We start from the raw sequence: 17,431 nt of genomic DNA on the forward strand, positions 1-17,431 counted from the left end.
GTCCAGAGCCCCCAAGGAGGGAAGGGCTTAGCACACTGCCACTGCCAACTGGGGGCCAGCCCCCTGGTCCGAGGCAGTGACATCAAACGCATTCATTGCCATTAAATGACCCGTGTCTGGGCTTCGCTGACAAGAGCCCAACTTCAGAGGTGCCAGAAACATGTATGCCTACCCAGAACCCGGTCCAGGCCCCCTCCCATCCCCTGTGCAGTCCTGTACCATGGAGAGCCTTACGTGCAAGGTTGGGGACACCAAGCTTGGCTGCACATCCAAGTTCCATCCCCCTGCCCCCTGACACCTGTCAATGGCTCCCGCTTTGCTGCCCTCTGGCCAGCAACGTGATGGACCCTCGGCAGGATGACCTGGTGTCCCGGAAGACAGCTGGACCTGCAGGACAGCGAATTCCATGGTGCCAGTTTCCCGGAGCTTGGCCCAGGAGAAAAGGGTGACAGGTTCTGGAAGGGCATGTTCTCGTAGTCCTGAGGACTCCTTCTCACCTTGTGGGATTGGATGTGGCCAGCTGGGACTGAGGGGGTCCTCTAAAGTATGGGGAAGGGGTAGGGGCTCCAGGCCATTTGCCTGGGTCTCAAGGCAGCACTAACCTTGTCCATCATCAGGAGCCTCAATTCTGATTTTTTCCCCCTCAAATATATGTGAACAGATACCATCTCTGCACTCATTCAATCAATCCCATTGAGATCTATTAACAAAAGGCCTACTCCAGTGTTCAGCTCCATGAGAAAAGAATATGGACTAAGCCGCTTATTATGTACCTCCCACCAAGAATGACCAGAGGGGGGCGCCTGGGTGGCTCAGTGGGTTAAGCCTTTGCCCTTGACTCAGGTCATGATCTCAGGGTCCTGGGATTGAGCCCCACATCTGGCTCTCTGCTTGGCGGGGAGCCTGCTTCCTCCTCTCTCTCTGCCTGCCTCTCTGCCTACTTGTGATCTCTCTGTCAAATAAATAAATAAAATACTAAAAAAATAATAATAATGACCAGAGGATTCCCTTGTACTGGGATTCCTTCCCAAGAGGAATGGTGGTGCTTGCATCCACTGTCTCATTCAAGGGCCACCATGGCCTCAGAGGTTGACATGAAGAGCCCCACTTTACAGAGAAGCAAACTGCAACTCAAAGAGCTTCAGTAATTTGCCCAAAGTCACAGAGTAAAAACGGAAGAGTAAGGGATTGGATCCCCCAGTCTGTGTAATTCCAACATCGACGCTAGTGTGGATGATACAAAGGTATTCAAATACGGCCCCACACTCACGGAGGTCATGGTTTCCTGGACAGCCAGAGTAGAAACCACCAACCTTTGTATAATACCTATATGAAAAACACGCCAAATGCACACAAAAGGGGAACATGGCAGGATCAGGTAGCAAGGATGCTTGTGGGACCTAGAATTTTCACAGTTAATGGGACTTCAAAAGTCCAGTTCAGAAACTGTCAACCTGGAGTCCCTCTAAAGGGAGCATAACCTCTGAAGAGTAGAAAGGGACTCTGTCGGAGGCCAGTAACTAATGACCACCGATGTGCCAGAAGACCAGGTCCTAAGGCTCCCAGAGGCAAGGCCTCCTGCCTGAGGTCACATAGCCAGTGGCAATGTGGGAACCCAGAGCCAGAGGCTGGACCACCAGTGGGGACCAGTGGGGACCTGTCCTCCCCATGCAGCCACTGACATTCCTGTGTCCACAAGGGAAAGCAGAAGATGAAGTCCCTTCTAGAATGTGAGCACAGGCCTGCCAGAATGCCCAGAAGACTGCATGAGTTTATAGGAGCTGGGGACCAAGGCAGCCGGGTCCTTCCTCTTTCCCATGAGAGAGAGTGTATTGGACATATTTTAAGTTTTCTTGTATATTCTAATGTTTGACATCTTAAAACTACCTTCTTGGCAGGGGAGAGACTGCCTCTCCTTAGGCTAGCCAGTTCTTAGAGATAGCAAAGGGCCCCAGCAAGAGCGTGCTTTTGATAGGCAAACTAACCCATCCAGAGGCACACTTCTTCTGGGGGGCTTGGTGCATCCCAGGAGGCAATTTTCCTCTGTCCTAAGTATCTGCAGGTCCAAGTCCAGGCAACTGGAGACCACTCAGATAGTCCAGAGCCCACCAAAACTATTCACACCAGCCAGTCCTGAACTGTTGTTCATTTTTTGTTACCTGCAGAAACCCCAGTGAAGACCACAGCCTAAACTCCTCCTCCTGCTCCTGTCTCCTACCTCCTGCCCACCCTGCTGCTTCCCCGTGTCCTTAAGACTTGTGAGTACTATTAACTCTGTTTTCCCAAGCCTCTCTTCTCCCTCCTCTTGCCGCACCTGACTGACTGCATCATGAAGAATGCAAAACCCGGAGGTTTCTTGAGATTCTGTAGGAGAAGGGCAAGTCCCAGATGCTTTCTTCCTTTCAAAACTTTTCACCAGGAAAAGTATACTTTCATTCCCTGGTGTACTGGATTGAATAGTACCCCCCCAACCCCAAGTTCTCATCCACCCAGAACCTGTGGGTGTGGCCTTTGGAAAGAGGTTCTTTGCAGGTATAACCCAGTTAAGGTCATACTGTATTAGGGTGGGCCCTAAATAATACCACCGATGTCCTTTCCAGAAGAAGGGCATTTGGATAGAGAGACACAGACACACAGGGAGAAAGCCATGTGAAGACAGACGCACAAATTATAAAGATGTATCTCTAGGACAAGAGAGACTAAGGGTTGCTGATAACCACCAGAAGCTACTAGAAGAGATAAGGAAGTATTCTCCCCTAGAGTGTCCAGAGGAAGTACAGTTACTTACACCTCGATTTGGGACTTCTTGTCCCCAAAACTGGGAGAAAATAAATTTCTACTGTTCTAAGCCACTCAGTTTGGGGTACTTTGGTATGACAGCCTTAGGAAACTAATACATGAGGACAGTCACTTTCTGATCAACCTGAGTTTGAATATGAGGGTCTAGCTAGGGATCCCAGTTTGTATGGACAAATGTCCTTGGAAAGGTGGTGAACAGTGACTCTCTGCCTTTGCTGCCACCATCTAAGGTCATGGGCTGTAGACCCAGCAAAGCACTGCTGACATTGGCCCCTGAGCCCTCAGGCTGGTGCCCACTTTTGCAGAACAAGGTCTGATGCACACAGATATCTGATCCCTGAAGTAGAACTAGTGGGGGATTTTTTTTTCATCCTTGTTATGGACTGAATTATGTACCTCGCTCCACCACTACACAATTTATATGCTGAAGCCCTAATCTGCACTGTGATAAGGGCCTTTGAGGAAGTAATTAAAGTTAAATGAGGTCATAAGGGTGGGGTCCTAATCCAACAGGACGTGGTCCTTGTAAGAAGAGAGAGAGAGAGAGAGAGAGACCAGAGATGTATATGCAGAGAAAATATCATGTGAGGACATAGAAGGTTGTTGTCTGTAAGCCAAAGAGAGAGGCCTTAGGGAAAAAGCAAACCTGCCGCCATCTTCTTCTTAGACTTCCAGGCTCCTGATGGTGAGAAAATAAGTTTCTGTTGTTTAGGCTGCCCAGTTTGTGAGACTTTGTTACACTAGCTCAAGAAAACTAATACAATCTTGTTCCCTCTTTCTGCAGCCTAATCCAGAGGGAAACCAGATGGCCCCCAAAGATGATAGCTAACCAGGACCAAAGGCTATGAGCAAGCAGTAGGATGGGAGGGGGGTGAGATGGTGGAGTATGTTGCCAAGAGGAGGGATCTGAAAGACCTAGGGGGAAGGGGCCCATGGAACCAGGTAGTCAAAGCAACAGGGAGGCTCTGGCAAGGGTCAGGAAAGGGACCCTTTGAGTGGCCCCAAAGTCCAGAGTGAAGGGGCATGGGTGACATGCCGCAGGAGCCCTTTCCTCTTCCCACACCTTTTCCACTGGACCCTGAGCTAAAAAGGGCAATCCTGCACCCTCCTGGACTTGGGCAGCCACAGAACAACATCTTCATTAACCAACTATTGTGTCCCAGCCCTCAGGCTGAGCTGGAATCTTTAGCATCCAACAACAGGGATTTGGTTAAGAAACGATAATATATCCATAAGATGGACTTGAGTTTGGGTTTGGGCATGTTGAATCGGAGGTGCCCAGGAGTACTGCAAAGGGAGCACTTAAGAAGGCAGTTGCCCATCTGGGTGGGAGGTCGTGGGGAATGGGAGGGGAAAATGAAACAAGATGGGACCGGGGAGGGAGCCAAGCCGTAAGAGACTTTAATCTCAGGAAACAAACTGAGGGTTGCTGGGGGTGGTGGTGGGGGGAGGGATAGGGTGGCTGGCTTATGGACATTGGGGAGGGTACTGCTATGGTGAGTGCTGTGAATTGTGTAAGACTGATGATTCACAGACCTGTACCCCTGGGGCAAATAATACATTATATGTTAATAAAAAAGAATTAGGGACTTGAAGTCCTCAGAACATAATTGAGGGGGCAGAATCTGTGAAAGGAGGTACATATCAGAAAACACGGGTCACAGCACTGAGGTGTGCTCCTAACATGGAAGGAGGTGGGCATGTTGGGCAGGGGAAGGGGTAGTCAGAAAAAAAACAACAGTCTGCCCTGTGCGCAGCTGATAGGAATGCAAACTGGAGCAGCCTCTATGGAAAACGACTTAGGGAGGTTCCTCGAAAAAATTTAAATAGAGAACTACCTTCTGGACCAACAATCCCACTTCCAGGCACCTCCCCAGAGGAAATAAAATTAGGAACTTGAAGAGATAAGTATCTGCTGCCGCGTATTTATTGCAGCCTTATTCACAATAGCCAAGACATGGAAACAACCTCAACTGTCGTCTGCAGACAGATTAAGGGATAGAGAAGATGTGGTACAGACACGCAGTGGAATATCGTTCAGTCATGAAAAATAAGGAGATCCTGCATTTGCGACAACATGGATGAACCTGGAGGCCGTGATGCTGAGTGATGTAAGTCAGACACAGGAAGACAGACTGTAGGGTCTCGCTTATACATGGAAGCTGAAAAATCAAACTCATAAAAACAGAGAGCCGAGCGGTGACTCCCAGGGGCTTCGAGTGGGGGACGTGGGGAGATGTTCGTCAAAGGGTACAAAGGTGCAGCTGTACAGGATGGATAAGCTCTGGAGAGCGAATACATGGCGTGGAGACTGTAGTTAACAAGATGTAGTGTATACCTGAAATTTACCAAGAGGGTAGACATGACGTTTTCTCACCACACACAAAAAAATCCCAATTATCCAAGGTGATGGTTAGGTTGATTAGCTTAATTAGCTTGACTGTGGTGATCATTTCACAATGCCTATGTAAATAAAACATCACGCCATACACCTGAAATATGTATCATTTTTATTGGTCAATTACCCAGTAAAGCTGGGGCAGGGAGCTAAAGACAAAAAGAAAGGAAAAAAGACAAAGAAAACCAGTTCAGAGAGAAACTTGGAGCATTCGACTTTATTCCCATTACCCTGGAAGAATGACTTCACCCCCAAAGAAGGTAGAAGTTATTAGAAGAAATAATCATTTCGCCAAGCACTGAGAGCTTCAAGAACCAAGGAAGTTCCAGAAAGCATGTGTCTGGGTGGGCGTGATAGCTGGGACCCCTGAGGAGGGTGCCCGGGAAGATAGAGCCCTCCCAGAGGAACAGGAGTCTGGGGGCCTCCAGAGCCTGGGATGCAAGTCCCCATCAGCCCCAGAAGCAAGTGGAACTGAGGAGCAGGACACTTCCCCACCCCGCCTTGGTCTCATTTACAAAGTTGAGGCCAGGACTAATCCTTCCCAGCTCCGGTTTCCTTTGTCATTCGGCCTCTCCCTTTCTGTGTGCCCCAGGGGCACTTGCCCAGCTTCTCCATCTGTTGCAGGGGTGTCTTTTGGTCCCGGACTCCAGGGAGCCTCTGTTGGCAGCCCTCCACACCCAGGTCGGGGCAGCACAGGCACACATTTGGGGAATAAATAAGGAGAGACCCGCTGGCCCCACCTGAAAGTAGGGTGATGGCTGATGGCTCCAGGACAGTGAGAGCCATGCTGGGTGCCATGTTCTCGGGCTTGCAGAAGGATTCCTGTGGCTTTTTAAAAGGATGGCTTTATTAAAACACCAGCATTAGAGGAAATTGAAAGAGAAGAATGTGTACCAAGAAGCCTCTCACGCCACCAGCAGTTTTCATTCCTCCTAGTACCCCCCTCCCTCCTCCTGTACAGTATCTGCTTGCACATTGCACACCGAGGGCACAAAAGCAATAGGGCAGTGTGTTTTCCCCTAACATTACTTCGTAAACACTCTCCCATGTTGCTTATTAGTCAGCATTTGGAATGGCTATGTAATATTCCTTTGTGTTGTTTTGTCATAATTGAGTTAAACAACCTGCTGAGGTTGGACATTTAGGTTTTTTCCAGTTTTGAGTGATCATGCGTAACGTTGCTAAGAGTTTTATATACATGTCATTTTCCTTCATTGTAATCATTTCCTTCGGGCCAATGGAGTAGGATTTCTGAGCCAAAGGATATAAACTGCTTTTATAGATCCTGACAGGACATTGACTTCCTTAAGGCAATCTGCTTGTTTATTTGTGCTCAGTGGCCCCAGCTAATGGTCAGGGACAGTGTTAATGGGTAAATAAGAGATGCCTTTCCTCAGACTCCTCCCGGAAAGATGCAGTTTTTCCCAAACTCTGGCAGATAATATGCTGAAATATTTCACAGAGGACAACTGGCCTTCTCATTGTTGACAACGGCAAGAAAGAGCAACAAAGCCCTGTGCAGAAGAAACCCCTCCCAGGGTGACTCAGGGTGGCCCTGTATGAATCCCCTGTTTCCCGTCCTGGGAACTGGCACTGTTGTCTCCTAGGAGTCACTTCGGTCACCTTCACTGCCCTCCCCATGTTCTTGTGGATGCTAAGTTAGGGAGGGGGTCTCAAAGACCCCTCTTCGAGATGGGGATCTCTGGAAAAAGGGGGTCTGGCTCCAGGTTGCTACTAGATGACAGCTGAGCTCAGACAGGTGCTCTCATTAGAGAGAAGCACGGCGAGAGACCATTGGGAGAGGCCACCCATGGCCCCTGAGCTGGAGCAGAGCCTGGGCCTGCCTTTCCTCTGGGATTTCCCAAGGAGGAGAGGCTGTGGGATAGGACTGCAGGAGGGGCTTCCCACCCTCCCACCAAGTTCCCTGTATCCCTTGAATGGCTCTAAAAAGGATCTCAGCGAATGGGGCTCTTGCAAAGTTGCACAGGGAAAGGCAGGAGCCCAGGGATGCCTGGCAGTCATCAAACCACAGGGGTTCCCAGCTGGAAGGGCATTTGGGGCCAAGAAGGCCAGCTTCCCATCCCTGAGGAACTTCTCAGAAATGGAGGTCATGGGTGAAAGGTGGACATTATTCTAAGAGGACAAAACATACCATCTATCTGGAGGCCATAACAATGGGCCACCACCAACCTCTCCTGGAACCAGAGAAAGACAGGGAGGGCCATGACCCACCACCAAAACCAACACAACCACCACCACCACCATCAACATCCCCACAGACTTGAGACTAGCTGGTTATGTGAGAAGCTCTCTGCTTTGCTATCCTTCCTCATGGGTCTGGAAAATTATTCAACATTTAACTGAAATTCAAATTTATTAGGGCATCTTGTATTTTTATTTGGTAACTCTCCACAATTGGGAGGCAACTGGAAGGGTGCAGGTGAGAGATGATGGTGTCCATCAGAGTTTGCTGATAGGGTGAACATGGGAGGCAGGGGAGAGAAATCTAGAAGGATACCTTTGTGTTTGGTTAATACAACTGGGTAGATCTTGGAGTCATTTACAGAGATGGAGAAGAATTGGGGAGGAACAATTTTGGGAGGGAAAATCAAGAGTTCTGTTCCCATGCTGAGTTTGAGATGCTTATGAAATATCCAAGTGGGGATGGTACAAATAGGTAACTGAACATTTTAGTCTGGGATTTGCAGCAAAAGTCGGTGGTGAGGACAGAGATGAAATATGATGGAATTTGACGAAAGGCACCAGCAAGAGAGCTCAATGAAGGAAGGGAAGAAGGCCAAGGACTGAGCTCCTTGTTACTCCAAGATTTACAGGTGAAACAGGGGGGAGCAGAGCACCATAGGAGACCAATGGATTGCTTCCCTGAATTAAATCAGAACTTCTCTGAATATGTTAGTACCTCTTTTTTGAGATTTATAGGGAAACATTTATTGAGCCCCTGGCATAAGTCAGGCATTGTGCAAGGCATTTTATGTGTTAGTTCAGTGAATCGTCACAATACTGGCAAGCAATCATTATTGTCCCCATTTTAATGTTTTTTTTTCAGTGAGTATTAAATCATTTCCCCAGATCACAACTCATACACGATCAAGCTGATGTTTGAATTCTGGTTTGCCTCATTCTAAACCATCTGTTTTTTTGAACTGCACCATATTTTACAGGGTTGTTTGCTTTTATTTTTTCACATCTGCTCTTCCGGTTGGTAAGGTATTTATGTCAGGGACCGCTCTTTATAGCCTCCTGTGCCTCGGTGCCAGGCACATTGCTGGCACTCAACAAATGCTTGCTGTTTTGGATTTGATGCAAGAGGGCTCTAAGCGCTTGGGCAGGGGCAGAAAACGCACAATGCCTACAGGAGCCTAACAGAAATGCTGAGAGTTTCTATCTTCTCTCCAACAGGGTGGAGAATGAGAGCCTGTGAGCAGCTCAGCTTCCATCCCAGCCCAAACTCAAAGTCACCAGTTAGTGACAACATCTACTTGATAGCTCCGGCACATGCAGGCAGAAGATAGAACCATAAGGCAGGTTTTGAAAGTACGAAGGCTGAGCCACACAGAGGGAAATGTGAGCTGCAGAAGGAAGTAAGTCCACTCTTGCTTAAATAAGAAAGTTCATCTTCTGAGCAAAATCTGGGTGCTGTGTTCACAGTGCCTCCAAAAATTCCTCCAATCCTGGCTCCTTGGACAGAAATCAAAGCAGCTGACACGTCTCTCTTGATGTTTCCTATACAGCATGATGAACTGAGGGCTGGATTATGATACCATTGAAGGGAGTTATATTCAATTAAAATCACCTAACAAACACTGATGATTCCTACTACGTGCCATGGACTATTATAAGCAGTTTCCATCGAAGGACTCATTTCATCCTCATCATGACACTTAGAAGTAGGGAGTGTTATCACTTCTGCTGTATAGATGGGGACGCTAAGTTTCAGGTAGTTTGAATAACTTGCCCAAGAGCCCACAGTAAGCGGTAAAGCCAAGATGTGTAAACTGGCAGGCTGACTCCAGTGCCCAGAAGCTTTGCCACTGGACCACAGATGATGCCTCCCGCAGGAGACTGGGTAAGAGAAGTACTAATCGCACACAATCCTATCATCCAAGGTTCAGGCTCCGCTCCCCCGCTGTGGGACCAGGAGCCGGCATGCTCAACTTCCCTGAGCCGCAGTTTCTTCAATGATACCTATGGACTCTCTTCTGGATTCCTTCAATTGTTAGGAGAATTAGATGACATGTGATATGCGAAAAGTCTTTAAAAACATAAAGCACAATCCAGAGGTGAAAGATTGAAGGGCTGCTTAGTGGTCAGTATAAATCTAAAGACAGGTGGGCAAACTTCTGTAAAGGGCCAGGGAGTAACAATTTTTGGCTTATTAGGCCATATGGTCCCTGTTTAAGTTACTCAGCTCTGCCGCTGCAGCGCGAAAGCAGCCATAGACAATATATGTCATAAATGAATGAGCACAGCTGTGTGCCAGTAAAACTTTATTGGCCAAAACAGGCAATAGCCAGATTTAGACCTTTGTCTAGAGGAAGGATACCAGGGAGATGTAGCTGAGATAGGTCCTCTGCACTGTCCTATCTTATTTTGTAACAGTTTGACTGGAGACCCAGACAGTATAGTGTCAGATTTGCAGGGGACTTTCCCTCATGCCCACTTCTCTCACCTTAGAGGTGGTCAGAAGCATCCGCACAAGTAAGAGAGGTATGACAGGTTCTCCATCTTGGGTCATGGAATCTTTTGTGGAGAAGTCAGGATGTCAAAATTCTCTTCCTCTTTCTCCCTCTCACTTGCCTGGAGCTAGGGAGAGCCCCAAGTCCCTTCGGCTGGAAAAGCCCCGATGGCTTGGGAAGGCTCACACTGCCAAGGTGGGATGCAGGGGGAAAGGTAGTGTTTCAGGTGAGTGGGGTCTAGGTTGAAGGAAAAAGGCTGGTAGAAGGGGAGGGGTCTTTGAGGGGATCCCACCTCACAGGACAATAAAAATCTGTGCATGCTGGTGTGCCTTCGGTCATATCCAGCACACGTGGCGGCAGGCTATGGAATGGAGACGGTGTTGGGATACTGGCTCAGATGTGACCGATGACACAAGCCTGAAAGGGAAAGCTTAAGGACAGCTGTCCAAATACAGATTCAGACTGATCCAACAGGCTGCAATACTTGGCAGAACCCAGTGTGATGACATTTAATTGGGATTCCTAACAAGATCTGCATGGAAGTTAAGGCAACAACAAAACCAGCAAAAGCCAGTCAAACTGACCCGGGATGGAGGAGCCCCCACTAGGCAATATCTCCTTTGAAAGAGATCTGGCGTTGGCGAACGGCCGTGATTATTAATGGCTGCATAGTATCCCATCATTTGGATGCGGTGTCGTGTCTTACTATGAGTCACCATGAGCAAGGCTCGTGCAAATTTAGGCTACATCAGCATACGTGCAGTGTCCAGATCAAAGTGAGCCACAGCCCGGCACATGGTGCCCTCGCCAGACCACACTGACAGTGCTGTGTCTAATTGTGTTTTCCAGAAAATCTGTTGGGTGGGGTGGGATAGGGAGGACAGCCATTACATGGAGACCAAACATTAGCTGAGTATCTACTGTGTGTAGAGCTTGATGTCAGGCACTGGGAGCACAAGACTGAACACGACACAGTACCTTATCCTAAAGGAGGTTTGTTTTGGACCACAAAGGGAGCAGGCACACAAACCGATGATGTCTACATAACATGCCAAGTGTGAAGACAGGCACGCGCACATGCATGCACGCACACACACGCAGGTCTCCTAACCAGATCTAAAGAGCTGCTGTTGAAAGAATGAGGCTCGCTTAGCCTCTTTACTCGCTGAAGAGCAATCATGAGGATGAGGAGGTAGCCTCGTTAGGAGCTGTTCCTGCAGGAGGAGCTAGAAACAGCATGCGTGGGCCATTGGAGGAGGATTGGGCAAGAGTTCCTGTCACTTGTGGCTGCTCTTCAATAGACATGCAATACTTCATCTGTCTGGGAAGTCAGGAGGGAGGTTCTCCCCTGGGAGGGAGGGAGGTCGTACAGGATGTCCTCTGAGACCCCATTCCAAGGCTGCGTTCTCGGGGAGCTGCGGGTGGGGACAGCACTATGGAGTTGGCTGGCTCCCTCTCCCCCACCCCACCCAAGGAGATGCAGTGCTGGAAACCCTACCCTGTTTTTTGGCATGCTGAGTCCTGCACTGTCACAGCAAGTCCAGGATCCCTCAGACTCTAGGAAGCTCAAGGCTTCCCCTGTGGGTTTACTAGAAGTGGGTGGGCTATGGGTGCATACCCTCCCACCACACCAAGCACCACCAAGCTCTCTTTATAGACAAAACCAGTGGGTGCTCAGTCTAAACAAGCACACTTCTAACCCTTGGCAGTTCAGACAATAAAATTCCTCTAATTGTCTAAAAATGATGATAATAACAATATTGTTAAATAGCAACACTAATAATGATGATATCTAATATTTACTGAGTACTTTTTATGTGCTGGGCACTAAGAGTTTTCATGCATAAATTAATTTAATCCTTACAACAACTCTATGGGATAGGTATACTATTGTCATCCCATTTGATAGATGAGAAAACTGAGGATTTGAGAGGTTAAATTTTTTGCTCTAAGATTCAGTCAGTGGCACAGGCCAGATGTGAACCCAGAAATTTCCCCTCAAAGCCTATATCCTGTAGCTATTCACTTAGAATGTTTAAAAGTCCCATGGAGCCCATTGCTTTTCAGATGATGGCTTGTATCTCATTTGTGGATCATGACATGAATGCAAGGGTTGTCAGTATTTTTTTAAAAATGAAGAGTATAGAATAGACTAGAAAATCATCGGCATTCAACACACATTTAGGGTTAGTTGGATTGTGGGTGGGATGTGTGAACTAGTTGTGATGTAAAATTCATTAATGTAGGTCATGGTGGGAAACACTGATCTAGTGTTTCCCACCTGCTCACTTTACAAATAAGTGTACTAAGGTTCAGACAGTGATTTTTCTCAAGATTACAGAGTGTTAATGGGTGAGCTGGCACTAATCCCAAATTTTTTCTGACTCTCAGTTTCCACTATCAAGCTTAATTGACTGCAAAGAAAACCAGGGAAAAAAACCAACAACCAAGGTAATAATACCCATAGTAGTGGTAGTACTCCCACTATAACAACAACAGTACTCCTTCTAGCGTGTCTACTGGGTGCCAGGAGCCACTTTTCAAAGTGCTTTTCATGTGTTAACTTATTTCAATCTCATAACAACCCAATGAAGCAGGCATAATTATTTCCCCCATTTTCAGATGATGAAAGTCAATTAGAGAAAGATCAAGTAACTTGGTCAACGTCCCATAGTTGGTAATAGAGAAGAGGTAATTCAAACCCACCCAGGTCGTCTTCAAAGTCCATGGCGTTACCCAGTATACGGTACTGTGTGAGGCTGTCTGTCTTCCTGTTCTCCCCAAATGGTTTAATGCCAGCACAGTATATACTGTGATTATGTGTAATGATATAATTAATTACGCACTTCTTCCACCAGTCCCATGTCCTTGAGTGGTGATCCTGTATTTACCATGCCATTTAAATTCTTGACTAAAACTGAAATAATCCTATTTCCCCCCAACAAATAAGATCTCCTGCAAGGTTCCATGTCTCTGTTATTCATTCATTCACTGATTCATTTATCATTTGCATTTTTAAAAACATCATGCACTTGCAGAACTGAAGAGAGTAGGCAGAATTTTTTTCAAAAATTGTGCATAACGCCTTTCTTTGTTCCAAAAAGGATAAAGGCAGTTTACAAGGATACAGAAAATACAGTAAGATAATAGATGTGAACAAGATAAAGAAGGACGGATGGGAGATGCTAAATAGAAGTAGGAACGAGACTAACAGAAAAATGCTTTCTGGAAAGTCTATACAGTAGCTACAGGAGGATCACAGATCTGTCTCCAGGTTTTCACTTTAATTACCTTCAAATTCATACATCTTGTAGTGGGGCGACAGTTCACTCTTGGTTTGCATTAATTGCCTCTTGAAAGCAACTTTAATTACTTTCAGATTCACGGTCTCCTTGGGTGAAAACAAACCAATGCCTCAAGGCAAGCATACCTCCTTCTGCAACTAAGACAGAAAATAATTTCTGCATGTGTTGATGTTGTGTAATGGAATGAACAACATCCTCAACAGCACCCCTACAATAAGCACGGAGGAGAATTTCGTGGCACTGTTTCCAACAGGTGGTCTCAATAGAGTCCAAGGGCATCACACTCTCAATTCCGAGATGCATAATGAAATCAGTAAATGGCCATATAAATGGATACGGGCTCTGAGCACACTGTTCTCTGATTTCAGAATCAAAGGCCTGTTTGGAATGAGGTGATCAAAAAAAGGGGTGTTCAGTTCAAATGACATTTGGATCACTTAGTGTTCAGCTGTCTCCAGCCATTCCATCTCTTGGGAGTCAGAACCTCCCAGCCGCCCCCCCCCTTTACACAAGCAGACATTCCTCTGGCAAATAATATTAGCTACATCATACTGTCCTAACGTGTATGTGTGCTGACTGCTGATGATTTTAAACCCTCCCAGAGTAGAAATCACATCTCATTATCCTTTTTATTCCCATGCTACGGACTGAATGTTTGTATCCTCCCAAATTCATATATTGAAATCTTAACCCACAATACCTAACCTAACCCATTTCACAGGAACTCTCCCTGTTCCAGCTCTGTAGTCTACATTGCCATAAAACTCCAGCTTCCCGAGAAATCAGAGACCGAGATGTCTGTCCTTCCCCTTTCTGCTATTACATTTTTACAGCAGGAACTGCAGTTCCTTCATAATGTCATGACAGGAGCAAGGTGGAAGACGCTGATCTTCATGACCACCCTTTGTCACCACAGTGATGTTCCTGAATAGTCATGAGTAATAGTGAACCTCCTCTAACACTTTCACTCCATCACATCTTCCCTAAAGTGCTGGACCAAGGACCTCATAACCCCATGACCATCCATTCTCAACTCTCTTGTTCATGAACATAAGCCTGATGGTCAATATTGTCCCAAATTGAACGTGGAACACAACAAAAACATAATAGGGAACCATCAGTCCCGGTCATAAGCAATGACTTGAAGAGATAGAAAGTCTTAGAGGAATTTCAGAGTGAGAAGAAGGGCCTGACGCAGCCTCCTTGAGAGATGTTGGAAGGCTGTGTGCATAAAACCTGGCGATATTACGGGAACATCAGGAAAGTTCCTAAGAGGATGCTGGTCAGGAACGGATAGGTAGATGGTGGGTAGAAAGCCCAATTGAGAAAATAGTTTAGGTGAAAATAATTTAAATCCAGATGGCTGGATCAGACAGGGGAATCGAGGCTGATGCATAAATAGGAGGTATAGTATTTACCTTCTATTTCATATACTTGGATGAAGAGATGAACTGAGACAAGTCTCCTATGAGGTTTTATAAGAGTAATATTGTTCTGTAGTTGGGTTATAATTTTGCAATACTGAAACATGGTAAGCGCAAGCATTTGTCCCCCTGTCATTTTTTACCAGTTATTCAGACACAGTACTTGGTTGCAGTGGATGATTTTGTCATCCAGTTGTAGGATGTATGATCTCTGTGTCAACTAGGAGGCCTTGAAGTCTGAGAGAGGTTCAGACAGAGATCCTTCTGTGTCAGTCAGTCTGGGCTACTAAGACAAAATACCGGGTGGCTTAAACGACAGACATTTATCAGTCACAGTTGTGGAGACCGGGAAAGTCTAAGATCAAGGAGTGAGCTGATTTGGTTTTTGGTAAGGGCTGTTTTCCTAGCTTGCATATGACTCCTTTCTTCTGTGTCCTCACTTGGGAGATCTCTCTCTCTCTCTCTCTCTCTCTCTCCTTTCCCTTTCCACCTTCCTCTCCCATCTCTTCTTATAAGGGTACTAATTTATCATGAGGCCTCCACTCTCATGACCTAATAACCTCTCTAAGGCCCACCTGCAAATACCATCATATTGAAGGATAAGACTACAACATATAAATTTGGGGGCGGGGGCACAATTCAGTCCTTAGCACCTCTTGTGCAAGGCAACCTCAGCAGGGCAATGAAGAACATGTTCTGTCCAAGATAGGGAAGTAGCCACAGCAGAACTAATGCGAGGCCAGGCAAGCTCTGGTTTACACTGAATCTTGGATCTCCCCATGGTCTTGATATTTTCATAAAAGGAGCACCTGGAGGTCTTCAGTATATGTGCTGCCGAAGCGAGCACAACCAGTGGAGGTCTTCAATCAGCGTAATCTGAAGAAACTAAGATCAGGCAGGATCTCCCTAAAGAACCCTAGACTTGTCCACCACATTCCTAAGTCCCCTCCCTGGGGGAGAGGCCTCTGGTGACACCAAGCTCTCTTTATAGAGCTTTCATTGGCTACCCTCACTGAACCCCTCCCAGGGGCCCACATGATGTTCTAGACAAGAACCTGGGGAAGGGACAGAGCCAAGAGATAAAGTATGATGCTCTGTTTCATCAGATTAGTTCAAATCTACCCCAAAATGTCATGCCACACAGGCAATCTGGTACCCAGAAACTTCAGGCTCAAAGTTAATCATAATGATCAATATCCTCCCCAGGTTTCCACACAGAATAGCTAATGAGGTGTGGCAACATGTCGGTTAGATTGGAAAACCATGTTCTACCCGCCCTTCTGAAACTTCCAGGACGTCATCATAAATCCCATTCAACCTCCGAGTTGACTAAGCCAGGAGGAAAGTCTTTCTGCATCATGCCAGGCAGCACTACTTGTTAGGAACTCTCCTCTGTTTTGAATGGGAATCTGTGTCCTTACAATATCACCCATTTGTCTACTTCTACCCTCTGAGGCCACACAGAACATGGCCTGCTCTTTTCCATATGGCAACCCTCCAGGCACTAGACGAGAACCTTCCTTCCCTGGCAGGTCTCCTCTTCCCAAGAGATGATGCCTTCCAGGCTCCAGAGACCTGCCCCAGGGTCCCCATCTGTCTGGCTTTCTCTTCTAGACCCTCTTCTGTCACCTAAAAGTTCCTATTCAGCAGAGGGATTGTAATACCACAGCCTAACTTTCCTGCTGGGCTGAAACAGTTTCCAAAAATTCTGGAAATTTGTTATGGTTGTGGCTGCCAAGACCACAAAACCCAGATCCCAATCTCCCACCGAGCAGCCCAAGAACATGTTCAAATCATCCTCTGGCTGGACATAAGCCCTGGGTCCTTGAGATGAATCATGAGTTTCTGTCATTGTTGCTATTGGCCGCCCCCCCCCCACCCCCAGGTCAGTGGGTGGTGGGACCCACAACACCCCTAATGATGCCCTTTGCCCTGACTGTAGAACCCCGAAGGTGAAGGCAGCATTGAGCATCCCATCACAGGGCCCAGCTGACTATGCTCACTTGACAGGAAGTGAGACAAGCCCGGTGAAGTCTAGGGCATCTGCCTCACAATGTCCAGCGAAGGGTCATCTGCAAGTGCTTAACCTCCAGATCCCTGTCCTAGAGTTAACTCAAGGACCCCACCCTCAACAGTCGAAGTCATCTCAGCCTGGCCAGCAGCCTTGCTCTGACTAACCCCCCTCCGTGCAACACCCACACTTGCACCACGTGCGCCTCCTGTAGATGACCACAGCATTTGCTGTGTCAAAATATGGTCCCCGACATCATCCCTATTACATTCTACCTTAGGACAGGGTTCTATCTGTGTTCCTGCTTTGTTTCCCAACTGGGAGCTCCCTGAAAAAAGCCCATGGGTCTTACTTGGCTGTGTCTCCACTCCTAGCATGGAACCTGACACAAAGCAGGCACCCATGTAGGACAGGTGAGGGTGAAATAAATGATCCCTTGGCTTTACTTTGTCAACACCTACATACCTCCATTGAGAAAGGTGGGTGGGAGTCAGGAGAGACTACCACAACCTCTGTCTGTATCTGTATCTATACAGATGTACATACAGATGTACCCCACCATCTATAGCACGGTGGGGTAACCTGTGAGTGGTGAGCTGGGCTGCTCAAAACATGGGGGTCCTCCATTTGATCCGTTTCTAAGTCCATGAGCTCTGCATTGTCTTGGCCATAGAATGTGCTCCCAATTCCAGTATATGACCAGCCTGTCTTGCAGATGGAAACCAGGGAGAAGAACCCAACTGGCCTGGGTCAAACCCATCCCACTCCTAGTAATTGCAAAAGGTGTACTATGACAG

General features: G+C 47.0%; 1 protein-coding gene across 3 annotated transcripts in view; it reads right to left on the reverse strand.

The window, feature by feature from the left end:
• The window catches only part of SCARA5 (scavenger receptor class A member 5), a 119,167-nt gene that overhangs the window by 72,772 nt on the left and 28,964 nt on the right, over positions 1 to 17,431 (reverse strand). The gene's annotated exons all lie outside the window — the stretch shown is intronic.

The sequence above is a fragment of the Meles meles genome, chromosome 2 (genome assembly GCF_922984935.1).
Source record: "Meles meles chromosome 2, mMelMel3.1 paternal haplotype, whole genome shotgun sequence".
Taxonomy (NCBI): Eukaryota; Metazoa; Chordata; class Mammalia; order Carnivora; family Mustelidae; genus Meles; species Meles meles.